Here is a 22117-nt window from a genome sequence, read left to right on the forward strand (position 1 = left end):
CTCGAGATATTGGCTTCCCACCTGGTCGGGAAGCGGCGAGCACAAACCGCGAGCATGACTTCGGATGTAAACAAACAAGATGGCTGCTGCAAATTGGACGTGCTCTTGCTTGGCAATCTTGGTTCCAACTAGCCTCAAGGGATAATAAAAATCTGATTTGTTCATCCTGTGGAAGTTGTAGAATTCTTCAATTCTCGTAATATTCCATTAATACATATTACTGCCAACAGTTAGAAAATTACTGGCCGCCATGATATCAGCTGATCAGTTTTGTTTACACTTTTTTCCTATTGGCTCCTCGAACAGCGAGATCGTAGTGTGACGCTACCATCGCTCGCCATCATCGGCTGGATATAAGATATTTTTTTTTTTTTTTTCCTAATTTGGCCAAGTGACACGAAAGGACGCCATCCGTCTTGCCAATCCAATCTCGGTCGGTGCCAATAGAACCCGCCCTAATGACCCTCAAACACAGGAGGACAAAGGAAGGTGTCAGTCAACAGTGAAACGTGCTGGTTAGAGCTACATTTCAGCTTCTCTAATGTAGATGGGAGGAACTGTGTGGTGGCCAGGGTTAACTGTGACCGAGTTTTTAGTAGAGTGGGTCTTCTGTGAAGTAACAATGGTGTCTGTGTCATGTCTCTTTTTTTTTATAGTTTATATATGAAAATTCTATTTAAATAATAATAATAATAATAATAATTATTATTATTAATATTATTATTATTATTATTATTATTACTAGCCAAGCTACAACCCTAGTTGGAAAAGCAAGATGCTATAAGCCCAAGGGCTCCAATAGGGAGAAATAGCCCAGTGAGGAAAGGAAATAAGGAAATAAATAAATGATGAGAACAAATTAACAATAAATCATTCTAAAAACAGTAACAACGTCAAAACAGATTTGTCATATATAAACTATAAAATTACTTACGTCAGCCTGTTCAACATAGAAACATTTGATGCAACTTTGAAATTTTGAAGTTCTACTGATTCAACTACCCGATTAGGAAGCTCATTCCACAACTTGGTCACAGCTGGAATAAAACTTCTAGAACACTGTGTAGTATTGAGCCCCATGATGGAGAAGGCCTGGCTATTAGAATTAACTGCCTGCCTAGTATTACGAACAGGATAGAATTGTCCAGGGAGATCTGAATGTAAAGGATGGTCAGAGTTATGAAAAATCTTATGCAACAGGCATAATGAACTAATTGAACGACGGTGCCAAAGGTTAATGCTGTTATTGTCCTTAAAATATTTTATTTTAATTGTTCATTACTTCTAATATAGTTTATTTATTTCCTTATTTCTTTTCCTTCATCATCATTATCATTTCCTCCTACGCCTATTGAGGCAAAGGGCCTCGGTTAGATTTCGCCAGTCGTCTCTATCTTGACCTTTTAATTCAATACTTCTCCATTCATCATCCACTTCGCGCTTCATACCTCAGCCATTTGGGCCTATGTCTTCCTTACTGGGTTATTTTATATGTTGGAGCCCTTGGGCTTATAGTATCCTGTTTTTCCAAATAGGGTTGTAACATAATAATAATAATAATAATAATAATAATAATAATAATAATAATAATAATAATAGATCAGTAGGCCTTAAGAAAGTAAAAAGAATTACTGCTTACGTCACCTCTGACGCATAATTTATCAATTTGTGGCTGTGGTTGCAAAAGGAATTAATACTGCATATTCCTTTAATATTTTATCTTGATATTTAAATTATAGATATTCTTTCGCCTCGCTCTTTCAAAATTACTATAACACATTTTCAATCATTTTCGTTCAATTTCATCATTTATGGATTTTCCTTCTTGCAATTTTTACTTTCACCCCCAACTTATTCTTATTAACCTTTTTGTTATGATTAATGATATTCTTTTGCCTCGCTGTTTCAAAATTACAATAAGATATTTTAATAATCTTCGTTCTTGCTATTTTAACCTTCATTCCCGTCTTATTCTTATTAACTTATTTGTTATAAATAACTTGTTATAATAAACTATATTCTTTCGCCACGCCGTTTCAAAATTACTATAAGATATTTTCAATAGTTTCCGTTCGATTTCATCACTTATGGATTTTCCTTCTTGCAATTTTTACTTTCATCCCTATATTATTCTTATTATTGTGCTCTTTCTTCTCTTGTTTTGTTCTTCCTACATTTTATTTCTTACATTTTCATTTACCTCAGTCTCCTCTTCCATCTTTTTATTCTTCTTAACCTATTTCCATGCCCTTTCTTCTCTTGTTTCGTTCTTCGTACATTTTATTTCTTATATTTTCATTTACCTCAGTCTCACCTTCCATCTTTTTATTCTTCTTAACCTTTTTCCCTGCTCTTTCTTCTCTTCTTTCGTTTTTCGTTTTCGTATCTTTTATCTTTTACATTTTCATTTACTTCATTCTCCTCTTCCATCTTCCTTCTCCTCAGATAAGCAGTCGGACTCTCGGAGATACGATTGCTCAATACCTATCCCCTTTCCAGCTTCATTGTCGAAACATCCGCTGTGATTGGCTGGATGTTGCACACGCCACTCATTTGGACAAAAACATGTCAGATAATGAGTTCCAACTACAGCTCAAGAAGAACAAAGAGACATGAAAAGGAGTTGAGGAAAGAACCCAAGAATATGGAACGCTATAGGCTACGAAGAGTATTGTCTTAACATGGTTTTACCCTAAAGAAATACTTGAAAGGATTCCAACTCTGGAATAGGATGTTAAGGTTTGGTTTGCCAATAGCGTCGCTTTGGGGGTCACTCACAGATTGATTGATTTAAAGTTTTCAGGCATCCTGAGAGGGGGGGGGGGGGGTCACTCACAGAGGCCCTTGATGGTCCCACTAACCTTGTGAGCTAAGAAAACCAGAAAGGGAAAAAAAAAAAAATAAACCATGATAATAAAATATACATATAGCCTATATTGAAAGGAGAAAGTAATTGCAAAAAAGGAATAATAAGATGAGAAGCAAACTGGAGGAAAATAAGGGAGAAGAAAGATTGATGGAAAAAATATATAACCCAAGAAAGCTGTTACCTACAAAAATAACAGTAATAAAAGATAATTATTGTTGAGACAGAATTGAATGTCAGCAAGGTTTCTGTTTAGAGTAAGAAAGAGATTACAAAAGGTGAGTGATTTCAAGAAAAAATGAGAAGGATTTTATCAGAAGAAAGGAATTGAGATAAAATAGCAAAAAGAATTACAACAAAGTATCTGTTGCCTTTACCTCTAGAGATTGAAAGTCAAAAATGCTATACCACCACAATGTAGCACAATGGAGGCACTGTTTGTTATTGTCACAGAACTATACTCACCACATCGAGAAATGGACGATAAGGTAGGGTACCTGGCTTTAAATGGATTCCCCTACTGTTGCCACATCTATACAGATTACCGACCCTCTCTCTCTCTCTCTCTCTCTCTCTCTCTCTCTCTCTCTCTCACTTAATGACATGTTCTTATTTATAATCCAAAGTATCACTTTTTGTGGCCGGAATATTGGTATAACTTAATTTAATGGTTGCTAGTAATTGCTAAAATCTTTTTTCAGCTGGGATTCTTTGAGTGTGGAACATGGGAAATTACACTTTTCTGAAAAGGAAATTCTAGGGTACTCAGAAAATACTTCAATTAACTATAAAAGGAAAAATATTTAATGTTCTTTCTACTTGAGTTTACTTAGTATTCATATGTTAGTTTAGAAACTGTTTTATTATATATATATATATATATATATATATATATATAAATCTATATATACTTATATATATACATACATATCTATATACATATATATATACACATACATATATACATATATATATACACACATACATATATACATATATACATATATATATATATCTATATACACACATACATATATACATATATATATATATATATATATATAAAACTACAACCCTCTCATTAGGGTATGACTACTTCTCTCACCCTTTCTTTTACAGCCAGAAATTTTCTGTATTATTATATAAGGGAGATTCTTATAACATGTTTGATAGAATTTGGTACATAACTATAAAAAAAATTATTCAAGAATATGAAACTGAATAATTGAATTTTGAACATTTGCGAATGGAACATCTATAATTAATGATTAATTAAGATAATTAATGATAATTGCAATGCACGTTAAGACATACACTGGTATTATTATTATTATTATTATTATTATTATTACCTCCACCAACGAAGTTGGATGGATGATATATTTTACCCCTCGTTTGTGTGTTTGTGTGTGAACAGCTTTTAATCGTAGAATAATGAATCTTGCAAGGATTAACTGTTATATAACAAGCAGGAAATTATTAAATTTTGGAAGGTCAAGGTCAATGGTCATGATCATGGTCAAGAAAAATGTCCAATTCAAGTAATCAGTCATAAGTTTGGCCATCGTGGTTACAGAGACTTCAAATCTGGTTCATGTATGAGAGTATGAAAATCCACGCCAATTAATGCGTGTTAAAGGTCAAAGGTCAAGGTCAAGGTCGATAAAAGGTCGAGAAATAAGCTGCCGACGCAGAGGTCTGCACTCTACTGAGGGCCCCTCTAGTTTTCATTGGTTTAGTAAAGGTCAAAGGTCAAGATGACGGTCGAGCAAAAGGTCAAGAAATAAGCTGCCACAGCGGAGGTCTGTGCTCTACTCAGTGCCCCTTTAGTTTTCATTGGCTTATTTACGGTCAAAGGTCAAGGTCAAGGTCGAGCAAAAGGCCAAGAATTAAAGTGCCACAGCGGAGGTCTGCGCTCTACTGAGTGCCCCTCTAGTTTTCATTGGTTTAGTAAAGGTCAAAGGTCAAGGTCAAGGTCGAGCAAAAGGCCAAGAATTAAAGTGCCGCGGCAGAGGTCTGCGCTTTACTTAGTGCCCCTCTAGTTTTCCATGGTTTAATAAAGGTGAAAGGTCAAGGTCAAGGTCCAGCAATGAAATGCCGGGCGGAGATCTGCGCTCTACTGATTGCCTTTCCAGTCGTTTTAGTTGATGTAAAGATTACAGCCAGGACACGATTTTTCTCCCCAAAAGGTAAGGTGTGTGTCCTTCGGAAATGTCTTCACTTAAACCTTCAAATTGATTTAGCCATTACCACTCAAGGGGACTAACACGATGGTAAATAAACATTATGTTTCTTGCAGTCTCTCTCTCTCTCTCTCTCTCTCTCTCTCTCTCTCTCTCTCGCAAGAAAAACTGCTCGGTCATACCGCTAGTGTACTTGAATGTATGTTTGAAGTAAAGGTTGTTACTGTAATTTTTTTCAGTTAAATTTTCGGGGAGAGAGAGAGAGAGAGAGAGAGAGAGAGAGAGAGAGAGAGAGTTTATCAGGTATGAGAGATTCACATTGATATTGTGAGGGAACTAATATATCAAAAATATATATTTAAAGGTTTAGTTTGGTATTATTATTATTATTATTACTATTATTATTATTATTATTACTATTATTATCATTATTATTATTAGCTAAGCTACAACCCTAGCTTGAAAAGCAACAATGCAAAATAGCCAGTGAGGAAAGGGCATAATGAAACAGATAGAGCAGTGTGTCTGAGTTAACCCTCAAGCAAGGAAACACTAACCCAAGACAGTGGAAGACTATATTATGTAAACATCCTGCTAATTTGAGTTAGATGTATCAAAAAAGGTTCGTTCACCATTTTAAATGGAAAATTTATCAGTTCCTTTTAATATTAGTTATTAATTTTTCCTGTAATGGGTACAAGTAGCAGTTAGCTAGGGTATCTGCCAGATAACCAAGGATGTAGCAAATTGTTCATGTCATTAAATCAATATCAAACTCTCTCTCTCTCTCTCTCTCTCTCTCTCTCTCTCTCTCTCGACAATTATATTCCCTAATTTGTACAAACGTTGATGTCAGAAAACCCATAATCAATACGACATTAGACGAAAGCACAAACATCAACTCTCTCTCTCTCTCTCTCTCTCTCTCTCTCTCTCTCGACAATTATATTCCCTAATTTGTACAACGTTGATGTCAGAAAACCCATAATCAATACGACATTAGACGAAAGCACAAACATCAACTCTCTCTCTCTCTCTCTCTCTCTCTCTCTCTCTCTCTCTCTCGACAATTATATTCCGTAACTTGTACAACGTTGATGTCAGAAAACCCACATTTAATCAATAAATCATCGCCTGGTATTTTAAAGTTGTGAAAATGTCGTCAAATCCGGACTGGAGTTGATGAATCGATTGTGAGGAAAACACGATATTTATTGACAGAAATTCTTAGTTACGAGACTATTTGATGCGGCCAGTTGCTTTGAGTATAACTTGTTATAAGCATTAGTTCCAGGAGGACTAGTCGAGTAGTAACTATGATTAATAAGATTCCACTTTCTTAAAACTATACTTTATCACTATATTTTCTTAATAAGAACATGCATCATTCCAGGGCACTATCATTATCACTATTGTTGTTGTTGTGCTTTTTTTATTTTTTTTTTTTTTTGAGATATAGGACACAACAAATTTGCCATAAGATTGAGAGGTAAATAAAGAGGTACATATTAACAAAGTAGATTTAAAAACACCTAACAAATGCCAGACATCAACTGTTTCAGATAAGAATCGACAATATGATTTCAGACTAATGCACAAACATCAACTTGAATCTCTCTCTCTCTCTCTCTCTCTCTCTCTCTCTCTCTCTCGAAACGAGTTCAAGAATAAGTTAGACAAGATCATAAGAACTCTCTAAATGCTTAAACTAAAAAGCTCTACCAAAGAGCAAATGGAGTCTCCGCGGATGGGCTAAAATGTCTTTGAGACATCCAAAATCCTTGTAACTCCTTGTAACTCTCTCTCTCTCTCTCTCTCTCTCTCTCTCTCTCTCCTTCAACAGAGCAAACAGGCGAGCGTCCAAGCATGTTGCATGCACTTTGCAATGCATGCCCAGGCATAAATCACGAAGACCTGAGAATCTGTGAGAGCGTTGACTTCTTGAGCACTTTTCGCTTGAAAACAACAAATGTCTAATATCTTTCTCTGACAAATTCTGAAGGGAAACATTAGAGAATTGATGCATGGCATGTCAGTGGTCTGATAAGTTGACGGATCAAATTGTAAAAACCGAAGACTGATATTGAATAAATGCGGTCCATCTTCTCAGTTCTCTTCTACATAAACATATTCTATATACCTTTATGTACGTCTATATATATATATATATATATATACATATATATGTGTATTAGTGTACGAGACCCGTCACACTTGACTGCTAAATAGCTAGATATATATGCACACACACGCATACCCCTCTCACCAGATCATGAGTACACTGTCTCCCTCCTACTTGAGGGATTGGTATAATATATATATATATATATATATGTGTGTGTGTGTGTATATATATATATATATATATATATATAAAACAACAACAACAAATGAAACAGTTTCTAGTCCACTTCAGGACTTCAGGACGAAGGTCACAGACATGTTCTTATTTATGTCTGGGGTTTGACCAATTTTCATCAGCACACTGCGAATTGGTGATGGCGTATTGTCTGAGCACTCACAGCAAACCAACCTAGTATGGGTGGCATTGACTAGTACAGCTTTGCTGATCATGGCGATAAACAAAGCCTTTATCCACGTCAATATGTCCCCTCACAAAGAAAAAATATGTATGTATATATATATATATATATATATGTGTGTGTGTGTGTATATATAAATATAAATATATATATATATATATATATATGTATATATATATGTATATATATATATATATATGTGTGTGTGTGGTGTGTGTGTGAGTGCAGAAATTCTATATTACATTTCATTTAACTAAAAGGATGACTTTTCAATTCACAAAAAACTTTGAAAATAATTCTAGAATTTATGTATGCATAAATGTTAATATTCATATAAATTTTTATTAGAAAGTATACATATATATATATATATATATATAGAGAGAGAGAGAGAGAGAGAGAGAGAGAGAGAGAGAGAGAGAGATACATGTCTATATATAGTATGTGAGAGAGAGAGAGAGAGAGAGAGAGAGAGAGAAATTGGTATACGTAAGCCCATTTCTGTAATTTAAATTCTGATTCCTGTATCACTTTCCTCGAAAAATATGTAAAAACTGAATATGAAATACTGAAAAAACTGTATATAAACAAAAAAAATGCAGTCATCCAAACCTTAAGAGATAAAATCGTTCTATGCTTATTACTATTATCATCAACAGAATATATAATTTGGGATAAAAAAAGCCCTTACTATTATCATTATTATTATTATTATTATTATTATTAATTATTATTATTATTATTATTGTTATTACTTTGTAAGCTACAACCCTAGTTGGTAAAGCAGGATGCTATAAGCCCAAGGGCTCCAACAGGAGGAAATGAAATAAGGAAAACTACAAGAAGTTTAAGAACAATAACAACATTATAATAAACATTTCATATATAAACTATAAAAAACTTGAAAATACCAAGAGGAATAGAAATAAGATAGAATAGTGTGCCCGAGTATACCCTCAAGCAAGCGAACTCTATTGCATTAAAAAAAACTTTTTTTATCACCCTAAAAATTACCTGCTGTAAGATATCCCAATTAAGGAAAGCTCTTTAAGTGTAAATTCGTGCCTGTTCAAAGCACGAGTTGCAACGAGCTATCAACAGAAAATCGTAAACACCTACGCAAAATAATAATCTAGTCAAGGTCTTAAGCATGTTATTATTTCTTTTTCCGCCAATATTCTTCGCGCTATTATTATTATTAATTATTATTATTAATAATTATCATTATTTATCATTAATTGTTATTCATTATTATTTATTATTATTAATTATTATTATTTTTAATTTTAATTATTAATATTATTATTATTTTAATTTTAATTATTAATATTATTATTATTTTAATTTTAATTATTATCAATTATCATTAATTACTATCAATTATTATTATTATTATTAGTTGCTAAGATACAACCATAGTTGGAAAAGCAGGATGCTATAAGCCCAGGGGCTCCAACAGGGAAAATAGCCCAGTGAGGAAAGGAAACAAGGAAAAAATTAATTGTTTTAAGAACCGTTACAACATTAAAATAAATATTTCCTATATAGGGTATAAAACCTTTAACAAAACCAGAGGAAGGGAAATAAGATAGAATGGTTTGATTTTGGAGTGTCCTTCTCCTAGAAGAGCTGCCTTACCATAGCCAAAGAGTCTCTTCTACCCTTACCAAGAGGAAAGTAGTTCACCCTTTGAATGTATAGATCTAGTGACAATGTCAATGGTAATAAAAAAGACAACTAGAAAAGCACTCTAAGAGTGCAGGCCTCCGCCATGGCAGCTTATTTCTCGAAACCCACATGCCTTTCCCAGAATTAATTAATCATTTCCAGCTCTTTATATAAGAGCTTAAAATCTCAGCAATTTTCAATATTTTACGATTTAAATTGTGGCCGTATAGTTGATGACCAGAATTTTACCTTTGGTTGACATTGACCTTGGAATAGACCTTGGCCTTCAACCTTAACATGTATTAAAATGCGTAGATTTTCATACACTCAAATATGAACCAAGTTTGAAGTCTCTGAGACAACGATGTCCTAACTTATGGCTGATTACGTGAATTGGACATTTTGCTTGACCGTGACCTTGACCTTTGTGATTGACCTTCGAAATTTCATAATTTCCAGCTTTTTACATAAGAGTTAATCCCTGCAAGTTTCATTACTCTACGATTAGAATTGTGGCCAGGAAGCTTTTCTTAAACACAAACAAACACAAAACAGGGGGTAAAATATAACCTCCTTCCAACTTCGTTGACGGAAGTAATAAAAGCGACAATAATTGAAGTAATAGATATAAATCTACAATGATTTCAATGCTATTATGACAATGCTTGATTAATTTAACAAAAAACAAGAAAGGTAAAACTAACTGAATATTAAGGCAGTCATGACAGCATTGCAGATGTTGTCAAGGTTACGACACTCAACTGAACATTTTACAAATCTTGTCAATAATAAGAAATATCACACATATTTTCCATAATGTAAAGTTGTAATAAAATCTAACCGGAATGACAAGGCAAAACCCTTCCAAATATTTACATCCTAAAAATAACCAGATAAATCGAAAGGTGAACACGCCCTACAGGACACATTTTTTACCTCCCCCCCCCACCTTGGATGAGGAGACTGACAGTGTTCCCTGTGAGTAGGCGTCATATGATTCGTATCAGTACATTAATATTCTTAGGCTCAATAAGAACTGGTTCTGATTCTTTGTGTAATATTTGCTTCCATTCCCTTTAGGTATTAATGTATTTAAGACGATTTGCTTGGTGTGTGTGTGTGTGTGGGTGCGTATGTATGCATGTATGTATATATATATATATATATATATATAAATATATATAAATATATATATATATATAAATATATATATGTATATTTATATATACATATATACATATACACACACATATATATATATATATATATATAAGTGTGTCTATATACATATATAAAGGTATACTCAACGCAGCGAGAAATGGTCGATAAGGGTTTTAAGCGGATTTGCCCACTTGCGCCACATCAAAGATCACCGGCCTGCCTTCTTTCTCCAAACACGCTCCACCTCTCTCTCTCTCTCTCTCTCTCTCTCTCTCTCTCTCTCTCTATATATATATATATATATATATAAATTGGTGTATTTCTGTAATAGAACCCAAAATTATTCTAACTTTTGCTCCAAACCACCATTCGTAGTATGTTTTCTGTATAAAGATTACCCTCAATTTTTAAAGTTATATGGGCGGGAGGCCTCCAACGCCAATATGCTAGACGTTGCCGCTACACATTCCACGACACAAGAACACAAACTCGTGATGAACTGTTCCCTCGTATCAAGCTTGCCATATGGCCACCTCATAGACAAATAGGGAGAGCAAGAGAAATAATTTAAAAAATACACCAATTTATAGAGAGAGAGAGAGAGAGAGAGAGAGAGAGAGAGAGAGAGAGAGAGAGAGTATGGGGGAGGCTCTGGAGTGTGGGTTATTGATCTGTGGAGACATGGCATCAGCAGGGCAATCTGTTTCACCACAGGTGCCTACCCCTATCAGCCATTTCTCACTGCATTGGGTATAATATGCATTACAAGAATAGTGACAAACAATTTTACACCATTTAAAGGAAGAGAGAGAGAGAGAGAGAGAGAGAGAGAGAGAGAGAGACTAGGGGGGGGGGGGTTTAGAGAGCGGGCCAGTGATCTGTGGAGATATGACATCAGTAGGGGAATCTGGAGTGTCTACCCCTATCATCCCTTTCTCACTGCATTGAGTATAGCATGCATCACAGAAATAGCGCAAACAATTTTACACCATTTCAAGAAGAGAGAGAGAGAGAGAGAGAGAGAGAGAGAGAGAGAGAGAGATGAAGGAATACGAAAATGGAGTAAAACTCGTAACTGAGCATCGTAAACTCCACCCGCTTATTGTTCTTTTCTCGGAGACCTGACATTATAGGCGTCAGACAAATCACCTTTCCTGCTCATAAACTCAAACAAATGGATATCCACCATGATATATCTATTTTTCTTCAGGTTCTCTCTCTCTCTCTCTCTCTCTCTCTCTCTCTCTCTCTCTCTCCAATACAACTCACTTCCTTTGACTATTTTTTATCCCCTTTCATACTGAGGTTCATAACCTTTTCTTAGTTTATCCACCTTTTGAGCATGGCAAATGTTTTAAACATCATTTAGTTACTTCTTATACCTAAATAATACTTTATTTCCTTATCCAGTGATTGAGATATTGAGCCATCATTCAACTAAACACTAATCTGACACGATCCCTTCAAAATACTAAAAATTCGTGTGTTAATTTCGCCAGCTCGGATTTTCATTCCAAAAATTTAAATTATAATTCCATAAAAATCCTGATTTTTTTATATTCGTAGATGATTTTCATGTATTTCTTTTATTGAATCGATTAGGAAAAATGTTCAAGCCACTGAGATGTACTGATTGCGTAATATATGTGGTCTTAGAAGAACTGACTGAGTGACAAAATAAGATGGATGAAGGAAGTGGTGAAAATTTTGTATCAAATAATTCAGCCGTGAGGAAAGATTGCACGAAAATAAGCTTATAAGAAATGTGTTATGATAAACTGCTGAGAGTAGGAGGAGAGGAAGGCCTATAACAGGACTCCATAGATGTGAAAGACATATCGAAGGAGCAATAATATTCATGAAGGCCAAGAGTGAAGGTCAAAAGCGCCACCAAGGTAGAGTTGAAAGGTACAGTACCTGTAGTGAGATTCGACTTAGCTGACAAGCATTCTAAAGGTTTAAAGGCCACTCATAAATGGCAGAGGCAAGGGTCAGTGCCGATATCCTAGACACTGACCATATATACATATAGACAGCGCCAAAACAAAATCTCCAATCAAGCTAAGACCAGGCAGTGCCAGGCAATGTCTGCTGAAGACTCAGCAGGTAAATCTAAAGGCTCCTCCAAAACCCCCCTTCCTGAGCTCACAGAGATGATGAGGTTGTACACACTACAGGAAAATAACGAGCTAGAGCTTTGCACGAACCCCAGTCCGGTAGATCGCCAGGCAGGGACGTTTCAATAGACCATCACATCCCTAAAGATTTGGAAGTTTTACAGCATGATCATTCATTATTCAACAGTCTACTCATCAATGCAGCAGTGTTTGTATTGTTCTTTGGTGTGTGTGTGTGTGTGTAATTGATTTATTACAAACCCAAAACCTCAAATGACATTTCTCAAGCAACCATAATTCTTTAAACCATCAAATGAAAAAAAGAAGGGAAATGATCCACGAAACTATCAGCACTACCATGGAAAAAAATCCATTAAGACAGACCGAATACTCACCATTATCATAATGGATATCAAAAGGTCACAGAATTTCAAAGGAAATCTCTCTCTCTCTCTCTCTCTCTCTCTCTCTCTCATAGATCGAGTGTAGGCTATGCACATAAGTTATTGTCATTATCTAGAATAAAAAATATCTTGTACTAGCGTTGCTCTCTCATCTCTCTCTCTCTCTCTCTCTCTCTCTCTCTCTCTCATAGATCAAGTGTAGGTTATGCACATAAGTTATTGTCATTATCTAGAATAAAAAATAACTTGTACTGGAATGGCGCTCTCTCTCTCTCTCTCTCTCTCTCTCTCTCTTTCTCTCATAGATCAAGTGTAGGTTATGCACATAAGTTATTGGCATTATCTAGAATAAAAAATAACCTCTCTCTCTCTCTCTCTCTCTCTCTCTCTCTCTCTCTCTCTCACATAGATTGAGTGTAGGCTATGCACATAAGTTATTGTCATTATCTAGAATAAAAAATAACTTGTACTGGAATGGCGCTCTCTCTCTCTCTCTCTCTCTCTCTCTCTCTCTCATAGATTGAGTGTAGGCTATGCACATAAGTTATTGTCATTATCTAGAATAAAAAATAACCTCTCTCTCTCTCTCTCTCTCTCTCTCTCTCTCTCTCTCTCTCTCTCTCTCTCAGTTTTGTATCTGTGTGCCAGTGAGTGATTACACTTTTGCGACCCTATAAATATCATGATTTAACGCGGATAACAAAAAGCTATCGAGTGCAATATAGCTACAAGTTTTCGTGAATAGTCAGTGATTAGTTTGAGGTCGGAGAAGTGGGATAAAACGTCGGCATAGAATAGTTATCTTGTGAATTACTAAAAATCTAATCAAGATGGCTATGTACAACACGGGCAAGGCTTGGAGAGACATCGCTGGACTCAGCAAAAATAAATTCCATGAGTTGGCGAAACAGGAGCTCGACCGTCTGATAACAGAGGTCACTAGTAACGTCAACCAATGTGACGGAAAAATATTCGAAGACATATTGAAACAATATGATCCAATAAACTGGAGCAAATCTGCGGAAAACATCAGCAAAATAATAGAAGAAATTCCAAAGAAAATCCAAGTGTTAAAGAGACTTATAAAGAAAGTCTACATCAATCAACACATTCCATCAAAGAACAATAAGAAGTCCAATATGGTGAATATGCTGATTGATGCAATGGGAAAAAGAATGCCAAAATGGTGTAATACATGTAAGATATGGTATTCCATTAATAATCCTCAACAATTGATTAGAAAATGTGATGCCTGTCATGTCCCAACACATCCCACATGTGCTGAAATACAGCAAGAAATAAAAAATAAAGACACAAAGGTATTCTGCTCAACATGCTTAGTCTGGATAGAAAATATAATTAAGTCGAGACTAAATCTGCAAGTAGTTGAAGATAAAGAAGAGGAAGAAGAAGAAACAGAAGAAGAAGAAGAAGAAAAAGAAGAAGAAGAGAACAATGAACAGGATATGTGTAAGGATGCAGAAGAAATCATTGATATAACCTATGATGCCATCCAACAACATACTTATGAAGAAATAAATTACCAGATGGAAACAAATAATAGACCCAAGAGACTGTACCCGGACCTACATAATTTTAGGGAAGAGCAAGAACAAGAAAAAATAGAAAAGAAGGATATAGTCTGCAATATGCTGAAAAGAGGGAATTGCAGATTTGGCGAAAGATGCTACTACAAGCATCCAAAGATATGCCATAATTATGAAATATATGGTAAATGTGCGTATTTAGACGGATATGGAGACGAATGCAGAGATCTCCATCCAAAAATATGCAAAAACCTAAAAGAAGGAAAAGGATGCATTACAACAAAAAATGTCGATATATGCATCCTGCAACCATGAATGAATGTAAGAAAACTCAGCAAACTGAAAAGAAAAATGAAAGCAAAAAAGAAACAAAAAAGAAACAAAAAAGCAGGCCGTGTATATACCGCGCTTTGAACCAAGAGCCCCAAGATATGAGGCCTTTCAACCCAAACCTGCACATTTAGAGCCCAACTACAAAGAATGCATCTATAATGCCAGGGGTTGGTGCAGATATGGGGACAGTTGCAGGTATACACACACAAATAAATATGAAGGCGAAAGAACAAATATAATAGAAAAGTTGGATTTTTTAATGGCAGAATTCCGGGAAATGAAGAAAAGAACATCATATCAGAACAGGAAGGAAGCATGGGAGAATCCATATTATTACCAATATTAAATAATGGGGATGAAACACAAACCATAATAGTAATGAATGCACAGGGTTTAGTCACGAGTAACTCTAAAAGGAAAATAGAGTTCTTAGAAGAACTAACCCAAATTGAAAAAATAGATATATTAAATATAAGTGAAACATGGTATTCCCAAGAGACTGGCAGTGATGACCAGATAAAGGGTTTCCAAACTTATAGATCAGACAGAAAAAATAGGAATCAAGGGGGAACTGCAATATATGGAAGAGACATAAATCAAGGAAAAGTATGTGAAAAATACAGCAACACAGAATGTGAATTGATTGCGGTAGAATTTGAATTTGAAAAACTAATGAATATTGTAGTTTACAGACCCCCAAACACTAAGGAGTTTGACATAATAATAGAAAAAATAGATGATATATGTAGAAACCATAAAGACTGGAATATACTCCTATCCGGAGATTTTAACTTTCCTTTCGTGGATTGGAAAGAACGGATAGAAGAAAGTGGTTGTATGTATACATATAAAAAAGATAGTAATAGTAGCGCAGAAGATAAGAGGCAATTTGAAAAGCTTCAAGATATGCTATTAGAACATAATATGCAACAAATAAACCACATTCCAACAAGAAAGGAAAATGTCCTAGATCTAGTATTTGTGAATGAGGTGAATTATGTTAAAGAAATAATAGTGTATAACACGGGAATTTCAGACCACAATGTCATAGAATTGATAGTTCATTCCAAAGCAAGTGATCACAGAATTAATAAAAGCACAAAACTTTGGGAAGGATATGGAAAATATAACTTTTACAGTAAGAATATAAAATGGTCAGAAATAAATGAAGAACTGAATAAAAAATGGAAAAATGTATTTACAAGTGATAATATACAGGTAAATACGGATATACTGTACAAAATACTGGAGAAAATTGTTGAAAAATATGTACCGAAAAAAAAACAATAAACAAAAGACGTACATACCAAGAGACAGAAGGATCTTATTTCAGAAAATTAAAAAGTGGAAGAAAAATCTTGCAAAAGAAAAAAATGTGTGGAAAATGAGGGAAATAAAATGTAAGATAGAAAATGCAGAACAAAAGATTATACAGTCGAAAGAAAATGAAAAAAGGGACTTAGAAGAAAGGACACTTCAAAATATAAAAAGAAACCCCAAAGTACTTTACTCCTATGCAAAAAAGATGAATAAAAGGAGAATAGAAATAGGCCCTCTAAGAATTGAAGGACGGCTAACGAATGAAAAAAAGGAAATATGCAACATATTAGCAGAAAAATATAAGAGTGAGTTCACGCCAAGAATTGCGAATGAGAATAATGAAACAGAAATGAGAGAAGAAAATGTTGAATATCTAACGGATATAGATATTAATGAAGCAGATATTGTTACGGCTATAAACGAAATTAAAAATGGATCGGCAGCCGGACCAGATGGAGTTCCAGCGATTTTGTTAAAAAAAACTGCAAACACTATCGCGAAGCCACTTGCAATACTGCTAAGACAGAGTATAGATATGAGCGAGATATATGTTAAACATAAATTAGCTTATATAACCCCTATCTTCAAAAGTGGATCAAGACTAGAGGCAAGCAATTATAGACCTGTTAGTCTAACATCACATATTATGAAAGTGTATGAGAGGGTAATAAAAAAGAAAATAATGAACCATTTGGTCAAAAATAATTTGTTTAATATGGGTCAACACGGTTTCGTACCTGGAAAAAGTACACAGACCCAACTGATAGCTCACTATGAAAACATATACAATAATATGATAAATGAAAAAGACACAGATGTGATCTATCTAGATTTTGCAAAAGCCTTTGACAAGGTAGACCATAACATATTGGAGAAAAAAATGAGAAAGCATAATATTGTGGGAAAGATAGGAAAATGGGTAAAAGAATTCCTGCAAAACAGAAAACAGATAGTGGTTGCAAATGACGAGAAATCAGATGAAGCCCAGGTAATATCTGGTGTGCCCCAAGGTACGGTATTAGCTGCACTGCTATTTGTTATTATGATCTCAGACATAGACTGTGATGTTGAAAACTCCGTAGTGAGAAGTTTCGCCGATGACACAAGAATAAGTAGAGAAATTACTTGTGATGAAGATAGGAACTCACTACAAAGAGATCTAAACAAAATATATGAATGGGCGGAGATAAATAGGATGGTATTTAACTCCGATAAATTCGAATCAATAAATTATGGAAACAGAGAAGGAATGGTGTATGCATAAAAGGGACCTAATAATGAGACAATCACAAACAAGGAAGCAATTAAAGACCTTGGTGTAATTTTAAATAGGAATATGTTATGCAACGACCAAATAGCAACACTGTTGGCTAAATGTAAAGCAAAAATGGGAATGTTATTCAGACACTTTAAAACAAGAAAAGCTGAACACATGATTATGCTTTACAAAACTTATGTGCGTAGTACACTCGAGTACTGCAATGTGATATGGTACCCACACTACCAAAAGGATATTGCGCAAATAGAGAGTGTACAAAGGTCCTATACTGCTAGAATAGAAGAAGTTAAGGACCTTGATTACTGGGAAAGACTGCAATTTTTAAAACTATACAGTCTAGAAAGGAGAAGAGAACGCTACATGATAATACAAGCATGGAAGCAAATAGAAGGAATTGCTGAAAACATCATGGAGCTTAAAGTATCAGAAAGAGCAAGCAGAGGTAGATTAATAGTGCCAAAAAGCATTCCAGGTAAACTGAGAAAGGCGCACAGGACATTAATCCACTACGCACCAGCATCGATAATGCAGCGACTATTTAATGTGCTGCCAGCTCATCTAAGAAACATATCAGGAGTGAGCGTAGATGCGTTTAAAAATCAGCTCGATAAATACCTAAGATGCATCCCAGACCATCCAAGACTGGAAGATGCAAAATACACCGGAAGATGTATTAGCAACTCTCTGGTGGATATACGAGGTGCCTCACACTGAGGGACCTGGGGGAACCCAAACAAAAAATAAGGCAATAAGGTAAGGCTCTCTCTCTCTCTCTCTCACATAGATTGAGTGTAGGCTATGCACATAAGTTATTGTCGTTATCTAGAATAAAATATAACTTGTATTAGCGTGGCTCTCTCTCTCTCTCTCTCTCCTCTCTCTCTCTCTCTCTCTCACAACTTGTTTCAATATATAAAATAAACTCGAATATAATCTCATTTCTACATCTAGGTACATTAAGGCTAAAATTAACTTTCTGCCATTCTTATTTTACCAACAAACACTACATGAGTTCTTGTGGTAAATGTGACGTACCAAGAGTAGGTTGTGACCCAAAAGCGGGATTAAAGCAACTGAGTACTTTATTATAGACACATCGAGTATATATATACACTAGGTCCCGGCAAGAAGGTCACAAAATACAACATGCTATTTCTTGTCCAACCAGCAACCGGTTCTGTTAACAGTTAACAATGAGAAAACCAGACAGGTTGATGCAAGTTGCTGTCAGTGCGAGGGGAGAGCGAAGATACAAAGGATAATATATACAAAAAAGAGAAATGTCGTTACTATGTACGATCGTGTGACACACGGGTGGTACATAAAGCTCAGATATGCTATATTATCCCCTCTGTTAACTGGGACTCTTGTTCTGTACACATCTCATTAACATAGTAATTACCTACCCAACGAAGTTGGGAGGAGGTTATGTTTTCACCAGTTTGTCCGTGTGGCTGTCTGTGAGCAACTCCCTGACCATAATTTTTCTCATTGAGTAGTGGAACTTTCAGTGATTAATCCTTATGTTGAGACGTGGTATTGATTCTATTTTGACAGTCCTAGGTCAAAGGTCAAGGTCAAGGTAGAGCAAAAGGTCGACCAAATTAACCCTATCCTTAACCCCAAGTTCGCACATGGTTGTCCCACAGACTTCAAATACGCCTACGGTCAAAATTGATTCTGGGAAAGGCAAGCTGGTTTCAAGAAATAAGCTGCCGTGTTTTACTAGTATTCATTCTTTTCTAACTTTCATATTCTTCCCTTAACTTATCTAGAGACCTGAGTCTTTCGCGCTTGGTGCAGATATATATATATAGTTGGTGTTAAAAACGCCTTCGGTCAAAAGGATTTTGGGAAAGGCAAGCTGGTTACGAGAAATAAGCTGCCGTGGCGGAGGTCTGCACACTGAGAGCTTTACTAGTGTTCCTTTTTTTTTTTTTTACTTTCATATTCTTCCCTTATCTAGAAGCCTGAGTCTTTTGCACGTGGTTACGATAGCTATATATAGTTGGTGTTAAAATGGACTCTTTTTACATACCTTTAAGGACAGGGAACAAATGCAATAGAAAAAAAAATTTCTTATTACTTATTCTTATGAAAATGATCATTGTACTAAATATGAATACATAAATTTTAATGGAATAGGACAATTAAAGTAACTGATTCAAAAATAATTTAACTTCTGCTCTTGTGACTGAAAGTGCTAATGTCCTCCAATAGGAAGAACATTGAAAGGGTAATAACACGTCCGAACGCAGTGATGTGTTGTTGACTTCGGCTTAATTTGAATATCGAATGAAACTATACAGAGAGAGAGAGAGAGAGAGAGAGAGAGAGAGAGAGAGAGAGAGAGAGAGGGGGGGGGAGAGAGAGTCTACAGCAATTTAGATATGAAGAAATGAAATTATTATCTAAGAAAATGTTAAGGCGAACGTAGATAAATAAATACCACAAGTGAGGAGATTGATTACCACACTATGAATGCACATCTGTTGCACGCTTTTGCAATGCATGCAGTCTGAGTTACGTGCAATTGCAAGCACATAAAGCACACACTTGACCATTCATAGACAAATGTTGTTGTTGTTGTTATTGTTTTTTTGTTGAAAAGGATGACATTAATCTCTTTATAGTTTATATATGAAAGATCTATTTTAACGTTCTTATTGATCTTAAAATATTCTATTATTATTATTATTATTATTATTATTATTATTATTATTATTATTATTATTATTATCATTATTATTATTTATTTATTAATTATCATTATTATTATTTATCTATAATTATTATTATTAGTTATTTATCAATTAATATTATTATCATTATTATATTATTATTGTCATTACTATATTATATTATCATATTATTATTATTATTATTATTATTATTATTATTATTATTATTATTATTATTACTACTTGCTAAGCTACAGCCCTAATTGGAAAAGCAAGATGCTAGAAGCCCAGGGACCGCAACAGGGAAAATAACTCAGTGAGGAAAGGAAACAAAATAATATATTTTAAGAACAGTAACATTAAAACAAATATTTCCTATATAAACTATATAAACTTTAACAAACAAGAGGAAGAGAAATTAGATAAAATAGTGTGCCCGAGTGTACCTTCAGTTGTTCATTAGTTATCAATTATTTCTCTTACATTCTTTATGGCTTATTTCCTGATTTCCTTTCTTCACTGGTCTATTTTTTCCTGTTGGAGCCCTTGGTCTTATAACATTCTGTTTTTTCCAGCTAGGGTTGTAGTTTACCTAATAATAATAATAATAATAATAATAATAATAATAATAATAATAATAATAATAATAATAATACAGAGATATTTGAAACTTTTTGTTGGTGACGGAAATAAATTTAAGAATGTTTGGCGTTGAGGTAATATTCTAGTTCCTTATTAAACTAATAATAATAATAATGATTATAAAATAATAATAATAATAATAATAATAATAATAATAATAATAATAATAATAATAATAATAATAATAATTCAAAACGAAATTACTCGAATGCTATTCTAAACAGTAACCGAGTTCGCGAAATGAAAAGACGACACAAGGAAGCTGAATAGCACAATGATACATAAATAAACTTGGAGGAAGAAAAGGAGAATGTATTTGTAATGATGTAAAATGTAGAATGGAAATAGAGAACTCTGTAAGAATAATTCACCTTCGCCTTAGTTGCATAGCCAATAAAGACGTGATTACCTCTATGTTTTGATATCCTTCTTGCTCCGAGGGGCCTCCGGAATCCTGTTTACAAATTCATTTGCAGACAATAGATGATTGTGTCCTGATAATCAATCAATGGCTGGATTGTTTGCACGATGATTAGGGATTCGGTCCAGAATCAACAACGCTGGAAAAACGGTAGCCAATGGCCGCTGCCTTGGAAATTCGAAAGGACCACTCTCAGATCCTGTAGGAACTTAAATTAATGGAAAAGGATTATGAATTGACAACGGAATTTGTTTTTCAAGTGTAGGTCACAAAGATTGGCAGATCATTAATAGTTTTAAAGGTTTAAAGGCCGCTCATGAATGGCAGATGCAAGGGACACTGACATTGCCATAGCAAGCAGGACAATGCCCGTCCTAGAGACTGACCATATATCATATGATCAGCGCCCAAGCCCCCTTTCCACCCAAGCTAGGACCAGGGAAGACCAGGCAATGGTTGCTCATGACTCGATAGATAGACCTAAAGGCTCCTCCAAACTGCCCAACCTTAGCTCAAAAGGATGGTAAGGTTGCAGACACTAATGGCACTAACGAGACTGAGCGGGACTCGAACCCGCGACTGGCAAATACCAGGCAGAGACGTTGCCAATCAGGCCACAACAACTATTCTTTTAAAGGTCGCTCATGAATGACAGAGGAAAGGGGCAGTCAAAATTCCCTAGCAAGCAGGACAGTCCCTAGAAACTAATGATGAGTGCGGAAACTAGGACCAGAGAGGACCAGGCAATAGCTGCTGATGAATCCTGCTCCAAAAAGGACCCCAGCTCAAAAAAGGACCCTGGCTCCAAAATGGGCCCGGCTCCAAAATGGGCCCGGCTCCAAAATGGCCCCGGCTCCAAAATGGACCCCGGCTCCAAAGAGGACCCGGCTCCAAAAAAAGACCCCGGCTCCAAAAAAGGACCCTGGCTCCAAAAAACAACCCTGCCTCAAAA

General features: G+C 35.1%; 1 long non-coding RNA gene and 1 pseudogene across 1 annotated transcript in view; one reads left to right on the plus strand and one right to left on the minus strand.

Moving 5' to 3' along the window:
- LOC137642862 (uncharacterized) overlaps positions 1-22117 on the minus strand; it is a 339742-nt gene that overhangs the window by 81586 nt on the left and 236039 nt on the right. The window lies entirely within an intron of this gene.
- LOC137642858 (uncharacterized) overlaps positions 1-22117 on the plus strand; it is a 134295-nt pseudogene that overhangs the window by 47712 nt on the left and 64466 nt on the right.

The sequence above is a fragment of the Palaemon carinicauda genome, chromosome 1 (genome assembly GCF_036898095.1).
Source record: "Palaemon carinicauda isolate YSFRI2023 chromosome 1, ASM3689809v2, whole genome shotgun sequence".
Taxonomy (NCBI): Eukaryota; Metazoa; Arthropoda; class Malacostraca; order Decapoda; family Palaemonidae; genus Palaemon; species Palaemon carinicauda.